Here is an 18,694-nt window from a genome sequence, read left to right as displayed (position 1 = left end):
GAGTTGGGCGTCACAATGGCGCAGTGATATAGTTGCTGCCTTACAATGCCAGAGACCCGAGTTTGATCTTGACTACGGGTGCTGTCTGTACGGAGTTTGTACGTTCTCCCCGTGACCTGCGTGGGTTTTCTCCGGGATTTCCAGTTTTCTCCAGGTGGGTTTCTCATGGGTCTTCTCCAGATGCTCCGGTTTCCTTCCACACTCCAATGGTGTACAGGTTTATAGGTTAATTGTCTTTGGAAAAAAATATATATTGTCCCGAGCAAGTGGGATAGTAATAGTGTATGGAGCGATCGCTGGTCAGTGCGGACACGGTGGGCCAATGGACCTGTTTCCGCTATGTATCTCTGAACTAAATTAAATTGACCTAAAACAATCCTTTCAAACTAAAAATACTGAAGGTGGCATTTGCTCTCTGAGCAATTATTATTTTATCTTTAACTTTCCAATATTGAAATGATTCATGAATGTTCATTTAGTATTTAAAGGATAATAATGAGTAAAATCAGTTGGAACTGGAATATGTTATTAACATATATCACTGGTGGCAAATCCTAGTCAGTTTGATAAGCTGGTAAAGTATTGCCCTGCAGATGATGGGAAACAGAGATAAGGAATTAGGAATATTAGATAATTAGACATGCGAATCCACTTTAATGAAGTGATGGTCCAATACGATGCAGTGTGCGTGACAATTGTGAAGATAGGGTGGCACAGTGGAGCAGCAGTAGAGTTGCTGCCTTACAGCACCGGGGACCCAGGTTAGATCCTGACTGGATGCTGTCAGTACAGAGTTTGTACGCTCCCCCTCTGACCACGTGGGTTTTCTCCAGTTGCTCTGCTTTCCTCCCACATTTCAAAGACGTGCAGGCTTGTAAGTGAATTACCTTGTGTAAATTGTCCCTAGTGTGTAGGATAGAACTAGTGTGTGTGGTGATCGCTGTGTGCACTTGGTGGGCTGAAGGGCCTGTTTCCACACAGTATCTCTAAACTAAACTAAATTGTCAATTTGATCTGCAGCATGCTCCAAGCTTGTTGGGTTGTCAAGTCACAAGTCAAGTCAAGTCACATTTATTTATATAGCACATTTAAAAAACAACTCTCGTTGGCCAAAGTGCTTTACATTTGTCAGGGCTGAACATTATAACTGACCTTGCATTTCTCAGGTGATAGAGAGGGACAGTTACACAAGATCACTGCTGCCCGGCCACAGAATATATCAAGGGGCAAATGTTGTCAATGATGATGAGTGAAGGTGAGGTGTTGGCAGCAGTAGATTTCAGGACGGAATAACTCCCAGTCCCACAACTCCCGACCACTAGAGCAGAGTGTCTAAAAATGAAGTTATCGAGGATAGAGGTTGCTCTACTGCATCATTCAAATGAAAACCCCTAATTTGTTCCCTTTAGTCCTGGAGAGATAAATCAGTTTTGTTTTTACCGTGCTAAAGATAAACCAACAACTAATTTTAAATGTAGGAACAAGGAACTGCAAATGCTCATGTTCATCATTTTGTAAGCGATAGGAGCAGAAATAGGCCATTCGGCCCATCAAGTCTACTCTGCCATTCAATCACGGCTGATCTATCTTTCCCTCTTAACCCCATTCTCCTGCCTTCTCCCCATAACCACTGACACCCGTACTAATCAAGAACCTATCAGTCGCTGTCTTAAAAATATCCATTGACTTGGCTGGTCTACCTAAAAAGGAACAAAGTGCTGGAGTAACTCAGCAGATCAGGCAGCATCTCTAGAGAACATGGATTGGTGCCATTTTTGGATCGGGGCCCTTCTTCAGACTGAGTTAATTGTGGGATGGAAGTCTCAGTGAGATAAGCAGGTGAATGAACTTGTCTTGAAAGATGGGAGGCGTGTCCCTGAGTTGGAGACCCTGTACCTACGTGGCCATAGAGTCATACAGCATGGAAACAGGCCCTTCTGCCCAACTTGCCCATACCGACGAAGGTGCCCCATCTACCCTGCACCCACCTGCCTACCTTTGGCCCATATCCATCTAAACCTTTCCTATCCCTGCACCTGTCCAAATGTCTTTTAAATGGTGTTACAGTACCTGCCTCAACTACCTCCTCTGGCAACTCAGTCCATACACTCACCACCTTGTGTGGTGCTACCTCCAGGAGTTCTCTTTTATTTAAGTAAAGTATTCATTGTCACATTCTGTGGGTTTGTGATCAGTCATATTTTAAGCTTAATTTTGAGCATCTCAGAAGTCTGCAAGGGTGTACACCTCGAACAAAGCAACTGTACTTGGTTTAGATTTAGGCTTATTCTTGTCACAGGCACAGTAAAAAAAATTATCTTGCATACTATCCAAACAGATCACTTATATCATCCATAGATTCAACCAGTTCAAACTCATGTACAATAGACAGAGCAAAGAGGAAGATATAGGGTGCAAAATATAGGTCTCAACATTGTAGCACATTGTTGGCATGTTAACTGCCTCTGCCCCACAAAGTTACTAGAAGCGGTATAGCAATGACAACAGTGTCCTAGGTAACAACGGCCTACTCTGGCAACTGAAAAGGCTCATTACATGGGCAATGTGTGATGGGTGAACAATACGTCTAGTATGAGGACCTGCTGCTGCTAAATTGTATAATGCATGAGATAGGACAGCACAGTGGCACACGGTCAACTGCTACCTCACAGCACCAGAGGCCTGGGTTCGATCCTGACAATAGACAATACACAATAGGTGCAGGAGTAGGCCATTCGGCCCTTCGAGCCAGCACCGCCGGCTGTTCACTGTGATCATGTCTGATCATTCACAATCAGTACCCCGTTCCTGCCTTCTCCCCATATCCCTTGACTCTGCTATCTTTAAAAGCCCTATCTAACTCTCTCTTGAAATGCAGCGGTAGAGTTGCTGCCTTACACAGCCAGAGACCCAGGTTCCATCCTGAGTACGGGTGCTGCCTGTACAGAGTTTGCACGTTCTCCCGTGACCGCGTTCGTTTTCTCTGGGTGCTCCGGTTTCCTCCCACACTCCAAAGACGTCACAGATTTGTAGGTTAATTGGTTTCTGTAAATTGTCCCTAGTATGTAGGATAGTAATAGTGTACAGGTTGTACGATCGTTGGTCAGCATGGACTCGTTGGGCCGAGGGGCCTGTTTCAGGGCTGTATCTCTAAAAGAAAAGATCTAAGGCATTGGTGATTGTTGAAACATTACTCTGGGGGTCAATGGGAGCGGATTCTTCCTGCAACTAAGAACCAGGTTACCTGTCCATAACCATTTTCATGATCAGGCCCCAATCTGGAGCGACTGATTTCAAATAACTGCTGTGTAGGGAACAAACCAACAACGTCATACGTCCTTCATGTGTACATTCAACTTGGCCATCCAATTTGCCGAAGAGCACAGGTTTAATTTGAAATATGGACTCACAAGGTAGAAAATAAATTGGAAACAAATTAGCACCCATGATATTAAAAGAATGGCTGTGTGTGTAAATCATTTGGTACTTCCTAGTGCCTTCAACGATCATTGTATCAAGCATATGAAAGCATAGTGTTGGTTTGGTTTGGGAACTGGTCTGCCCAAGACCTCAAGAAAATGTTGTGAATACTAATTGTGCACGCTAAACTAATCCATTTGCCTCATCCTCACCATTGACTCCATCTGCATTTCACGGTTCCTAGAGAAAGCAACCAACATAATCAGCGATTTGTCCCACCCCGGTCATTCCGTCTTCTCCTTGCTCCCATCCAGCAGAAGGTACAGAAGCTTGAAAACGCGAACCGCTAGACTGAGGAACAGCGTCTTCCTCTCTGTTATCAGGCTTCTGAATCTATCCATAAACTAGGGTACTGCCGGATTCACCTCCACCACTTTGTAGACTTTGGATTTAGTCCAAGGAACTGAGTGCTACAATGCGCTACAATGCTGAGAACTAGACTCTGCATTCTGTTTCTTCCCCTTTGCTTTATTTATTGCACTTGAGTTTGATATGAGATACAGATTTGGTGCAGTATTTGCTAGCAATGAGGTTGTGGCAGGGAGCTACAAAAGACTCACGAGGCAACTTCCAGACAAAGGTACGGTTCTTTCTCTTTGCTCTCTTTTCTTTTCCTTTCACTTCTCCCCTGAGAGCTCTTAAGCTGCTGAAGTAGAAAATGAATATTTTGCACTTCACTCGTCTGATCAATTATCTGCAGGCTGTTACCATATTGCAGCAAGGTGGGATGTAGACTCCTGTAGGTAACAGGATGGAAATCTAAAACTACTTTCAGCGGCCCATTGAAGTAAAACAAATAAACACCATAATTGATTTCTCTTGATCAAACTTGCAAGGGGCTTTAAACAATCGCTTGCTGCATTTGTGATTAACAGAATAAGATCAATGTTAACAGAAATTCTTGCATTCATTTTAACACCTTCACGTATATGTACATATACGTTATTCCACACCTTCATTTGAATGCCAAAGAAAACAACTTACAGTAATACAAAGGTGAATTAAATCCTAATAGGTCGGTAGAGTGGACCGGCAGGCAGCACAGGGGCGCAGCGGTAGAGTTGCTGCTTTACAGCGCCAAAGCCCCAGGTTCCTCCTGACTGCAAGTGCTGGCTGTGTGGAGTTTGTATGTTCTCCCCTGACCACGTGGGTTTAGGTGTGGGTCCAGGTGCTCCGGTTTCCTCCCACACTCCAAAGACGTACAGATTTGTAAATCGGTTAAATTGTAAATTGTACCTTATGTTTAGGATAGTGCTAGTGTGCAGGGTGATTGCTGGTCAGTATGGACTCAATGGGCCAACAGGCCTGTTTCCGCAATGTATCTCTCAAGTCTAAAGTCTTTACTAAGGTTCATAAATAAATGAGGAGGACACAAGTCTATTAATATTAGTGATGTAAATGCATTTGCTCAATATTAAGATCACTTCAATTGATCTGAGGGTCAGTTTTAACACACGGAGGGTGGAAGGTATATGGAACAAGCTGCCAGATGAATAGGTTGAAGCAGGTACAATAACAATATTTAAAATACATTTGGTTAGGTACATGGTTGGGAAATGTTTAGAGGTGGGTTTTCGTGTGGGTTTTCTCCAGGTGCTCCAGTTTCCTCCCACATTCCACAGACACCTGGGAAACAGAACACCTGGAGGAAACCCACACAGTCCCAGGGTGAACGTGCAAACTCCACATGGACAGCACCTAAGGTCAAGATCGACCCCGGGTCACCGGCACTGTGAGGCAGCGGCTCTATCAGCTACGCTATTGTGCCGCCTCTCTGCCCAGCAGCATCCCTGGAGAACATGGATCTACTCTGCTGAAGAAGGGCTCCAGACCCGAAACATCGCCTATCCATGCTCTCCAGAGGCGCCTGAGCCGCAGAGTTCCCACAGCACCTTGTGTCTTTTAAAGATATTTAAAGATGTGCGGTGAAGAATTACCACACGGGCAAAACAAAGAGCAGCTTTTTATTCATTAAGATCAGTCATGAGAAACTTGCTGAATTACACAGAGGAAATGTAAAGCCAAGGTGCCGATGATTGAATTTCAGGTCAGAATTGACATTAGTCAGCTTAATGAACGGGAAGATTTGAAAATATCAGCAAAGTCGTGAATACCTAGCACGCTAAACTAATCCATTTGCCTCATCCCCAGCAGATTCGGCTTCATTTGTTGCATCGTGTACTTATTTATCATACTGTGGCCATGCATCTAATGTAAAAAGAAGAATGCAGCTTTGTGGTTTATTAAATCATATCATACTTTAATATATTGCTTCTGCAGTCGTTGCAACGTTATTTTAAAAGTGAGATTCCAGTCACAATTTATTTTTTAAATGATGATTGTGCGATTCATTTTTGGATAAATAAATGTACTTGTGGAATAGATTAATACCAGAAGGAATTCCCATGCCTCAACATGCTGGTTGTCTGTTCAACACCAACCTGCCCAGTACCTAGGACCAGGAGTTAGCTGAATACTGCATCAGGATCTTTACAAAGTCTATTAATGTTAACCTTCACACTTGGCCTACTTGCCTCTGACTCCAATGTTTGTGAATTGAAGAGCTCACGAGGCTTTCAAATAGAAGAGAGGCTGGTTTTGTTGTGCATTAGTGAGGGAGTGCAGTGTCACCAGAGGTGCCAGTGTGGAAATAAGGAACTGCAGGTGCTGTTTTACAAAAAAAGCCACAAAGTGCTGGAGTAACTCAGCTGGTCAGGCAGCGTCACTGGAAAACATAATTAGATAACGTTTGGTCCAACCAAAGGTGACTTTGTCCAACCATCTGCCTACAGTGTGTTTACTGTACCCATTTGTTTTTAATTGCCAGGGATAAAATAGACATGAAAAATATTATGTTTTTTTTTTACAATTCTCGAGCGTACCATCTCAGAAATGGAACAATTTAAACTACCTGGGCTCATTTTCCATGTGATATTTATCGTCAGAGTTTTTAGAAATGTCAGATTTTAAATTTAGTGCTTTTTTATCTCGACTTACGTGGAATCTTGCTCGAACTGATAAAATTCCATTGCCCGCAGTGTAATTTGAGTCACCACCAAAATCATTGCAATGACAGGGTTGGTATACTTCGCATTAGTCCCCCTCTAAAGCTGTCAATGAAATAAAATCATAGAAAGTAATAGTGCAGGAGTAAGTCATTCAGCCTTTTCTCAGTAGGCCCCGCATAACCCCCGCTGCCTAACCTATGGAACATGTCAAAGCAAATGTGCTCATCGGACTTGCCAAGTGCGGTGAGGGTCTTTGTTTCTGCACCCTTCAGGTACTGAGTTCCAGATCCCAACTACAAAAGATCTCTGACTCTCTGACTTAAAAAGATCATCCTTGATTACCATCTAACTACTGCATTAATTCAATACCCCTCTCCACAAAGGGAAATAAATTCTTCCTATTGATGCATTCTATGGCTCGTGTAAACACAGCATTAGAACAGGCCTTTCGGCCTATTTCGTCCACACCATCAACTGTTCACACTAGTTCTATGTTGTCCCACTTTCTAATCCACTCCCTACACATGAAGGGCAATTTTATGGAGGGGAAATTAACCTACAAATCTGCACGTCTTTGGGATGTGGAAAGAAACCGGAGCTCCTGGACAAGCGGTCACAGGGAGAGCGTGCAAACTCCACACAAACAGCAGTCAAGGTCAGGATCGAACCCGGGTCTCTGGCACCGTGAGGCAGCAGCTCTACCAGCTGCAGCACTGTGCTGCCCTCATTTTCAGTGACAGGGTGTCATATCTAAAGTACATCTTTCTCCAGCTTATTTTGTTCCAAAGGACAAGCTGTCGGAGATGGTAGTTGAATCAGGAATTATTGCATTGCATAAGAAACATTTATACAGGCAGATGGATAGGGTAGGTTTAGAAGGATACGGTCCAAACACAGGCAGGTGTAGATGGGACATGTAGGTCGGTGTGGGCAAGTTGGGCCGAAGGGCCTGTTTTCAATGCTGTATGACTCTATGACTCTATAAGACAAACCTAGCCCTGTGAATACTTGTTCATAACTAAGATTTTCCAGATTGGGCAAAGTCTGCACGAATCTCTTCTGTACTCCAAATAGAGGCTTTATAAGGCGCTGGTCAGACCGCGTTTGGAGTATTATGAGCAGTTTTAGGCCGCATATCTGAGGAAGGGGGTCCAGAGGAGGTTTACGAGAATGATCCCAGGAATGATTGGCTTAACATATGATGAGCATTTGATGGCACTGGGTCTGTACTCGCTGCAGCTTAGAAGGATGAGAGGAGACCTCCTTGAAACACCGAATAGTGAAAGGCTTGGATAGAGTGGATGGGGAGTAGAGATCTCCACTGGGTGTGAGAGTCTAGGTCCAGAGGCCACAGCCTCAGAATAAAACAACGTAACTTTAGAAAGGAGATGGGGAGGAATTTCTTTAGTCAGAGGGGGATGAATCTTGGGAATTCATTGCCACAGAAGGAGGCCAAGTCAATGGATATTTTTAAGGCGGAGATTGACAGATTCGTGATTAGTATGAGTGTCAGGGGTTATGGGGAAATGGCAGGAGAATGGGGTTGAGAGGGAAAGATAGATCAGCCACGATTGAATGGCGGAGCAGACTTGATGAGCGAATGGCCTAATTCTGTTCCTATAACTTATGAACTTAACACATGCCTCCTGTACTGTGCTCTCAAGAAGCATAACTCCAAACGGGAGTTGTTTGGGAATAGTAATTTTGGGCAATGATACTGCTGCACCATCTTTCCCTGAGAGGTTCATTGTATAAGTGTGCAATTCATTTCTTCACATGTTCAGTTGTATTGCTGGTTTAAATCTAAAAAAGCTTTCCGCTTTCTTTCTTTCTCTTTATTCTCACTCTCATCGAACCCACTCTTTGTTGTGTTCTCTGTGCATGATTTGACATTGAATCAATATTCTAATTTTTCCTTGAAGATAGACACAAAATGCTGGTGTAACTCAGCGGGACAGGCAGCATCTCTGGAGAGAAGGACTGGGTGACGTTCCGGGTCGAGACCCTTCTTCAGACTGAATCGGACAAGGGTCTCGACCCGAAACATCACCCTTCCTTCAGGCATCATTCTGGTAAACGTCCTCTGCACCCTTTCCAAAGCCACTGAATCCATCCTGTAATGGGGGTGACCAGAACAACACACAGTGCTCCAAATGAGGCCAAATCAAACATCCTATTAAGCTGCATCTTGACTTCCTGACTCTTATAGTCAATGCCCTGACCTATGGAAACACTCTGCCAGCCATATTGATAAAGGAGAAACCAATCATTTCTTAATCGGAAGAATTGGTTTCCAAGAGATCTCAGCTTCAATCGCTCCATGTTCATATATAACGGGTGGCCACATTGGCGCAGAAGTTGAGTTACTGCCTTACAGCGCTTGCAATGCCAGAGACCCGGGTTTGATCCCGACTATGGGTGCTTGTCTGTACAGACTTTGTACGATATCCTCGTGACCGCGTGGATTTTCTCCGAGATCTTCGGTTTCCCCCCCACACTCCAAAGACGTACAGGTTTGTAGGTTAATTGGCTTGATATAAATTTGGATTGCCCCTAGTGTATGTAGAATAGTGTTAATGTGCGGGGATCACTGGCCGGTACAGGGTGGGCCCAAGGGCCTGTTTCTGTGCTGTATTTCTAAACTAAACTAAACTAAACCATGTTGTGAATATAACAGAGAATTCCGACTGCAACTGAACAAATAGAAAACAACAGCTGTGAAAAGCCATCAAGCCAAGCTAGTAATCAGTAGCTGAAACCGTAGTGCATTTCAAGGCTGGTGTGGCCAGACATCTATACAAATGGCAGAGGGACCCTGTTCCTGATAACTACTTGTCTTCACCGCCACACAGAATTATCCAGTTCATAGCAATGTACCTCTGAGAGGTGCTAATATTCTCCAGCTCATTGGCGTTCCTTCTCACTGCATTGACCACAGACAGAAGGTCAGTAAACACATGCATCCATATAAAACAGATTGCAATTCATAACTCGAGGTAAATCACGAGTTCAATCTATTTCAATTAAGATAGAAGCATTCAAATAAATTGGAAACAATATTTTATAATATGATTAAAAATCCTTCATTGAAAGAACTTGGCATGGCTTAGCTGTGCTTGGAGACACTCAGGGCTACAAACTAAGTAAAGATCATAGTAGCCCAGCAGTAGAGTTGTTGCCTTACAGCGCCAGAGACCCGGGTTCGATCCTGGGTGCTGTCTGTCCAAAGTTTGTACATTCTCCCTGTGACCTGCGTGGGTTTTCTCCGGAGGCTCCGGATTCCCCCCACACTCCAAAGACGTGCAACTTTGTAGGTTAATTGGCTTGATATAAATGTAAATTGTCCCTAGTGTGTGTAGGATAGTGTTAGTACGCTGGGATCGCTGCTCGGCGCGGACCAGGTGGATCAAAGGGCACTGTCTCCTTGCTGTATCTCTAAACTAAGATCAACATGCTGAACTCACACACCAAAGCATACAAACCTTTTTTTTATTCCTTTAAATTTATGCCAATGAAGCAAACTATAGCAGTGGTCGAATTTAGGCAGCGTTCTATATTTTGCCTTCCACTCACTGAATGCAAAATTGCCAAGTTCAGCGATAAGCTTGACAGAAGAAACTGCAGATTCTGGTGTACACCAAAGATAGACTCAAAATGCTGGAGTAACTCAGCGGGTCAGGCAGCAACTCTGGAGAAAAGGACTAGGTGACATTTCGGGTTGAGACCCTTCTTAAGTGTGAAAAAGCGTCTCGACCCGGAATATCACCTATTCCTTCTCTCCAGTGATGTTGGCTGACCTGCTGAGTTATTCCAGCATTTCGTGACTATCTTCAGTGTAAAGCTAACTTTTTATTGTGTCCTAACCAGTTATATAATTGTAAAATATTTTCTATATTCAACGCATTCTGTCAGAAACACCTAATTAATTCCTCCTTACTTGATTCTCGACTCCAATCTAAGGTGTTCGATGGCGTAATGGTTATTTTTCTGGACTATGGCCACTTCACTAGTGATCCAGAAACATTAGTTGAAAAGCCATCATGGGAGCTAGTGCATATAAAGTCCAGCAATTAAATGGATTTATAATTTAATAATAAGAGTCCAGCCTCAATAACAATAACAATGAAGCAGCTGGATTGTTGTAGAATTGCATCTGGTTCATTACATACTTCAAAGAAAGAAATATGCCATCCTTACATAGAAACATAGAAAATAAATACAGAAGTAGGTCATTCGGCGCTTCGAGCCAGCACCGCCATTCAATATGATCATGGCTGATCATCCAAAATCAGTACCCATCCCTGCTTTTTCCCCATGTCCCTTGATTCCGTTAGCCCTAAGAGCTAAATCTAACACTTGGAGAACAAGGATAGGGACCCTTCAGATCGGGACCCTTCTTCAGACCCGAAACGTCACCTATCCATGTTCTCCAGAGATGCTGCCTGGCCCGCTGAGTTATTCCAGCACTTTGTGTCTTTACATGTGAACCAGCATATGCAATTCCTTGTTTCCCACTAAATTTTTCTTGAGAGAAATCCCACCCAGGACTAACTTCACGTATAATTCTTGCATTTGGTGAAACTAATTTTTTTATTAAGCCTGTTTGAATCAAAAGCTAGGTCCCGGAGGTTAAATAATTCCAATAATTCCATAACACCGTCATTTTAAGGTCATAAGGTCATAAGGAAGAGGAGTAGAATTAGGCCGTTTGGTCCATCAAGTCTACTCTGCCGTTCAATCAAGGCTGATTCAATCTCTCCCTCCTAACCCCATTCTCCTGCCTTCTCCCCATCTCTGACACCTGTACTAATCAAGAATCTATCTATCTCTGCCTTAAAAATATCCATTGACTTGGCCTCTACAGCCTTCTGTGGCAAATAATTCCACAGATTCACCACCCTCCATCTTAAGAAATTTCTCCTCACCTTCTTCCGAAAAGAACATCCTTTAATTCTGAGGCTGTGACATCTAGTTCTGGCCTCTCCCACTAAGGGGAACATGGATTTTATTCTCGCCATTAATATTACTCCCCCGACTTGTACTACTGACACCACTGGCCAATCCAACCCAAACTTCTAAATGGCTTCCTTTGTACCAAGGACGCCAGCATTCCATCACGTGGTTTTCTCTATGTTTATAAATTAGCAAATCATTAAAGAGGTTATGGCATGCTGTGTTCTGGCTCATTGAAGTGAGTAGCAAATTTTTATGTCAGCTTTTTTCCTTCATAAAACAGAGGAGCTTGAAAAGAGTAAATACCTAATTACTCACGACTAAGCGCCAACTGGAGAATAAACAGACTGCTGGTGAAATCATGAAAGAAAACCCGGTCCATTGACACAGACAACAAGCAGTGCTGATTTTGCACATCTTCTATGTTCATTAATAATTCAACCCACTACATGCACTGAACTTCACACTTCACACCTCCCAAGTAATGTACCTGCTGTAAATTAATTCCCAACCTTGGTTATTGTTATTGCAACCAGAAGTGTTTAAGAATCTGGATTGTTCAGGGCTGCCAAACATAATTTGAGAGCGGCACGATGGCGCAGCGGTAGAGTTGCTGCCTTACAGCGCTTTCAGCGCCAGAGACCCCGGTTTGATCCCATCTAGGGGTGCTAGACTGCATGGAGTTTGTACGTTCTCCCCATGACTTGCGTGGGTTTTCTCCGAGATCTTCCGTTTCCTCCCACACTCCAAAGACGTACTGGTTTGTAGGTTAATTGGCTTGGTATAAATATAAATTGTCCCTAGTGTGTGTAGGATAGTGTTAATGTGCGTGGATCGCTGGTCGGTGCAGACTCACAGGGCCTGTGAGTCACAGGGCCTGTTTCTCTAATCTGAACTAAACTAATAACTAAGCTAAACTCAAAGAGTGCAAAAAAACATGATCCTTTATTTACAAATGCGAAACATTTACATGCATGCCAATTTTATGAAAATAAGTTTGAAGCAATCGTATCCTACATCCTAAAGGATATGTGCACCCATTGCTAAACTGAAGATATTTAAAACACATCTGGTAGAGTTGCTGCCTCTGCCTTGCTAGAGACCAAGTGCTAGACACAAAGTGCTGCAGTACCTCAGCGAGTCAGGCAGCATCACTGGAGAAAAAGGATGGGTGATTTTTTTGGTTTGGGACCCTTCTTCAGACTGAAAATAGAGAGGAGGGAACTGGAGATGAGAAAAGGCCAGAACAAAGCAGAGCCGGCAACAGATGACCAAGAAAGGGTGGAGCCGTAATGGACCATTGTTGACTGGAGAAGAGGTACAAGCTAACAAAGGGGTACCGGAATGCGAACAGGGAAACTAGTAGGATGACTAGGGAGGTGGAGGAGGGAGAGAGGGGATGCAGGGGTTACTTGAAATTAGGGAAATCATCGTTCATACCATTGGGTTGTAAGAAGAAACTGCAGATGCTGGTTTACACCGAAGATAGACACAAAAAGCTGGAGTAACTCAGCGGGACAGGCAGCATCTCTGGAGAGGAATGGGTGACGTTTCGGGTCGAGACGTCTGAAGAAGGGCCTGTCCCGCTGAGTTACTCCAGCTTTTTGTGTCTATCCTCCGTCAGGTTATGTTGCCCAAGCAAAATATGAGGTGCTGTTCCTCCAATTTCTATGTCGCCTCTCTCTGGCAATGGAGGAGGCCCAGGACAAAAAAGTCAGTATGGCAATGGGACGGGGAGTTAAGGTGTTTGGCAACCGGGAGATCGTGTAGGCCAAGGTTGACTGCGTGTAAGTGTTCAGCAAAGCGATGGCCCAGTCTGCACTTAGTCTCACCGATATGTAGGAGTCTGCACCGAGAACAATGCATACAGCAGATGCTGTTGGAGGAGGTTCAAGTGAACCTATATATTAATATGTATAATGCTAGCATGTGTTCAAAATGCACAACACTAACCTCAGTTATCTGGATGACCACAACTCTCCCAGAGTAAATAAATACATCTCTATGTGTTGATAGACACAAAATGCTGAAGTAACTTAGTGGGACAAGCAGCATCTCTGGAGAGAAGGAATGGGTAACATTTTAGGTCGAGACCCTTCTTCAGACTGTTGAAATGGGTTTGTAACCAGTCTCAATCTTGTAATCATAAATGGTGTTCCAAACTGTCTCTAATGCTAATAGCTATTAAGGCAATAAAGCTATTAGAGAAAAGAACAAATTGCTGGAGGAACTCAATGGGTCAGGCAGCATCTGTGATGGGAATGGGCAAACAATGTTTTGGCTCAGGACCCTTCTTCAGACAAGAAGAGTCTCAACCACGAAATGTCGGCTGTCCATGCCTCATGGATTTTGCCTAAGCTGCAGAGTTCTTCCAGCAGTCTGTTTTTTTTCACTCAAGATTCCAGCATCTGCAGTCTCTTGCATTTCCAATAAAGCTATAATTTGGTCGAGTTTATATTGTAGAATCCTTGACTCTTGGATCCAATGCAAGGGTCAAGAGTCAAGAGTGTTTTATGGTCATATGTAACAAAACAGAACAATGAAAATCCTACTCTTAGCAGCAATAAAACACACATGAGAATGTTAGGCCGAACAAAGCTCCACAAAGCATTTCCGATGTTAAAACCAAAGAAAATGACTTGATCGAACCATCAGGATGAGTGAAGAACAAAAACCTCACTGAAAAATAAATGTCAGAAAGCAAATAAATATAATTAAGGAGCCTAAAGGGGTATTCAGTCATCAGAAAACAAGTCTCTGGGTCGGTTAATGCAAATATTACCATTTAGATTTTCTGTCATTTCATTGCTCCATTAAAGCAATAAACAAAGACTTGAGACCACACAGATGGAAAATAGTTCAGACGATGGAACTGCCTCAGTGGGAGCTCTCTTCATTAAACTGTCTGCTTTATATTTAATGTGTAGGAAGGAACTGCAGAAGCTGGTTTAAACTGAAGATGGACACAAAATACTGGAGTAACTCAGCGGGTCTCGACATTTCGGGTCTTGACCCTTCTTCAACCATTCCTTCCCTCCAAAGATGCTGCATGTCCCGCTGCTGTATATTTAGCCTTTGCAACCCAGTAGCAGATAGGAGAGGTCACCAGATGATGTGGCCAAGCTGAAGGTAAATAGCTGCTAGTTTATCCACTGATTAAATGATTAGTACATTCCCTGATCTTCAGAACAGTCACTGCTGTAACCTCAGGTATTGTCATGAGTTTCACCTATGGATTACAAGTTTACCCTTTCCCCTTTGCTAAAGAGAACGCTCTATAATCATACGACTGGACAGAGTGGTTGCATTGTAACTCAGCAGTGAGAAAAAGCTTCAAAAGTAAATCAAAGCTCAACTACTTTAAGGGCCTGTCCCACATGCCGATTTTTTCGGCAACTGCCGGCATCATTGACTGACCTATCAGGTCACCAAAAAATTTGCGGCGTAATGCGGCATGATGCGCCGTGACGCGGCGAGATGACGTTTGACGCGCGGTGTTTTTACAAGTGTTGCAACATTTTTTTTGTCGCCGCTGGATTTTGAAATGTTCAAAATCTTTTGGCGACACTAATATGACGGCGGCAGTCGCTGAAAAAAATCGCCAAGTGGGACAGGCCCTTTAGTCTCCAGGTTATTATTTTAATCTGAAATATTAGCAGAAGAATTCCTATGTTCCATGGTCAACATTAAGTTAAACTTTGAACCATATCCTATTTAATTCATATTTGTGTAGGAAGGAACTGATTGATCAGGGGAGAACACGAATTGGTTCAATCTCAATCTCGCAAGAAACAAAAAAGGTCAATATTGAAAAGGGACGGTAGGCAGATGGAAATGGATGGATGGGTGGGATAGTGGACCCACAGGAGGTATGAATCACAGGAGTGATGAACAGAAGGAAGTGGTAGAGGAGGAGATCTGAGTGATGGGGTGTTGGGGCCGGGAAAGAAAGATGTGCATAATAGGACCTAGGTAGAGTAGAAGAGTAGATAGGGTAGACAATCAGAACCTTTTCCCAGGATGTAAATATCAACTACTAGAGGCCATAGATTTAAAGTGAAAGGGCCAATGTTTAAAGGAGATGTGCAGGACATGTTTTTTACACAGTGGGTGGTGGGTGCCTGGAACACACTGCCAGAGGTGGTGGTGGAGGCAGATATAATAGAGGCATTTAAGAGACTTTTGTAGAGGCACATGAATGTGCAGGGAATTGAGGGATATGGATGATGTGCTGCCTGACCCGTTGAGTTACTTTAGCATTTCATGTGTTTTTGTTATGAACCGGGAGCAGATTTTTTGGTCGGTATTTCAATGGGCTTTAAGTGTATATTGAATAATTATGCTATTCCAACCATTTGATCAGGATTGGATTATTCAGGATCAGGAAGGTGAATCTTACTGGTGGTAGCTGCAAGGAAAGGTTGCACAAACTTGGATTGTTTTTCACTTGAGCATCAGAGGTTGAGATGAGACCTGACAGAAGTTTATCGAATTACAAGAGGCATAGATAGGACAGACAGTTAGAATCGTGTTCCCAAGGTGGAGATGTCAAAGATTAGAGGACATAGCTTTAAGGGGCCAGAGGGGGAGAGGTTGAAGGAAATGTGCAGGGCATGCTTCTTACACAGAGAATGGTGGGTACCTCGAATAAACTCACAGGGATGGTGGTGGTAGAAGCAAATACAATAATACCATTTTAAAATACTGTATGCAAAGAAAGGAGGGATATGGATCAGATCCAGGCCGAGGAGATTAATTTGGCAACATGTTCGGCACGGACATTATGGGATGAAGTGTCTGTTCCTGTGTTGTACTGTTGCGGTAAGTTATATGTTCATTGTTTTCTTTAAGAACAAATATCACATTACAATTCATTGTTTAGCACATAATATATTTGTATTAAAAATGTCAGCAATGGTTCGATACACTCGAAAAGACACTCAGGTGTGTAGGTTAATTAGCTTGTTATAAATGTTAAACTTTTCCCTAGTGTAGGATGGTGTTAGTGTGCGGGGTAGCTGATCGGTGCGGACTCAGTGGGCCGAAGGGCCTGTTTCCGCGCTGTATCTCTAAACAATACTAAAAATATAGGTAATTCTCATCCCAAATACCGCATGGATATTCACAGTAGCACCAGGCGAACACAAAATGGTCATTATTCTTGGAAGAAGTTTCAAATTCGTTCATTCATATCTTTGAGTCAGTAGTTAAGAAAAAACAGTCATATTTCACCCACAGCTTCCAGGAATGGTGGAGAATGTTAATAAAGAAGGCCGCGGATTTGTTATTTTCAACATGCCTGACCAAGAACTCAAAATAATTCACAATCCAGCAGCGTTGATTTGGTGCTTGAATAGTACAGGTGTCAGAGGTTATGGGGAGAGGGCTAGAGAATGTGGTTAGGAGGGAGAGACAGATCAGCCATTATTGAATGGCGGAGTAGATTTGATGGGCCGAATGGCCTAATTCTGCTCCTATCACTTATGAAATTATGTACTTACGAATATTTACATAGGCAACAATTCAGATGGTGATACCATCATAGAAACAAAACATCGTGGAACAAGAAAAAAATGATCTATAACAATAATTTCTTCCACATGTTCGATCTATCCTGTTTTACTTTGAAGTTAGACAGTCAAGTAGTCTGTTTGATCTTTCACCCCAGGCTATGATATCCCTCAGGTTCATTGCTCCCTTTGTTATGATGTTTCCTCTGCATCTATCTCAGTAATTATATTCCATGGATAATATCTCTGTTATTCGTGTAACTGCGATCCCAATATTTTCCAGATTCTATCACAGCATTAATAGTTTCCCCTGGAACTCAGAAAAGCAAATTCTTTGTAAAACTCTTCATGTTCAAAGTTTGTTAGTTTAATACTTGTGGCCTTTAGATCTGTGTTCACAATGCACATGCAATAACTTTGATGCAACTTAGTTTAAAGATATAGCATGGAAACTGACCCTCCAGCCCACTGTGTCCAAGCCGACTATCAATTATCCATTCACATAAGTTCGATGTTATCCCACTTTCTCATCTACACATTAGTGTAAATTTTTTCAGAGGCCAATCCTGCATTCCCGCACATCCGTAGCTAAGAGGTAATGAAACCGGAGCACCTTGTGGGAACCCACATGGTCACAGGGAGAATGAGCAAACTCCATGCAGGCAGCACCCCAGATTAGGATGGAACCATGATCTCAGGTACTGTGAGGCAGGACCTTTCACTGTGCCGCCCTTAACTACATTATGGATTCCCGCTAACAAGACTAATGCTGACAATACTGTTGAGTGAAACATTTACATAGGGATTCAGTCATTTGGCACATATTTTTCAGGGCATTGTGTATGAAAATCAATTATTTTCTCCCAGAGTAAGGCAATGACAAAGATTTCCATGGCCAATTCATGCCGTTCTAAAGCTCCAACTCGCTACTCTCAATTGTCCAAGCATTGATGCTCAGATAACAGGGCAGTGGAAATAAAAATTCTGCAGATGCTGGAAATCTGAAATAAAAAACACAAAATGCTGGGAAAAATTCAACTGGTCAGTCAGCATCTGCGGAATGAGAAATAGGTTATGTTTCAGGATTGGGATCCTTCATTAGAACAAAGAAGGAGATAAAACAAAGGATAGACACAAAAAGCTGGAGTAACTCAGCGGATCAGACGGCAGCTCCGGAGAAATGAAATAGGTGGCGTTTCTTCAGTCTGATCCAAAACTTCACCTATTCCTTCTCTCCAGAGATGCTGTCTAACCCGTTGAGTTACTCCAGCTTTTTGTGTCTATCTTCGGTTTAAACCAGCATCTACAGTTCTTTCCTACACAAGAGAGAAAACAAGGTAGTTTTCAGTAACACAAAAGATGGTGAAAGATGGGGAGAATAAATGGAATATATTTAGCCATTGCTACCTGCTAACCACCTCACTCCTGGGCCCTGATCAGTTGACGGGCGACACGGTGGCGCAGCTGGTAGAACCGCTGCCTCACAGTGCCAGTGACTTGGGTTTGATCCTGAGCTCGGGTGCTGGACTGTGTGGAGTTTGTACAATCTCCTGGGTTTCCTCTGGGTGCTCTGATTTCCTCCCACATCTCAAAGACGCGAAGGTTTGTAGCTTAATTGACCCGAATATATAAGGAGAGGATGTGAATGTGGGATGACATAGAACTGGTGTGAACAGGCGATCAATGGTCGGGTGGACTCGGTGGGCTGAAGGGCCCGTTTGCATGCTGTATCTCAAAACTAAT

Source organism: Amblyraja radiata, chromosome 16, assembly GCF_010909765.2.
Source record: "Amblyraja radiata isolate CabotCenter1 chromosome 16, sAmbRad1.1.pri, whole genome shotgun sequence".
Taxonomy (NCBI): Eukaryota; Metazoa; Chordata; class Chondrichthyes; order Rajiformes; family Rajidae; genus Amblyraja; species Amblyraja radiata.
Note: the sequence above shows the minus strand (reverse complement) of the source record.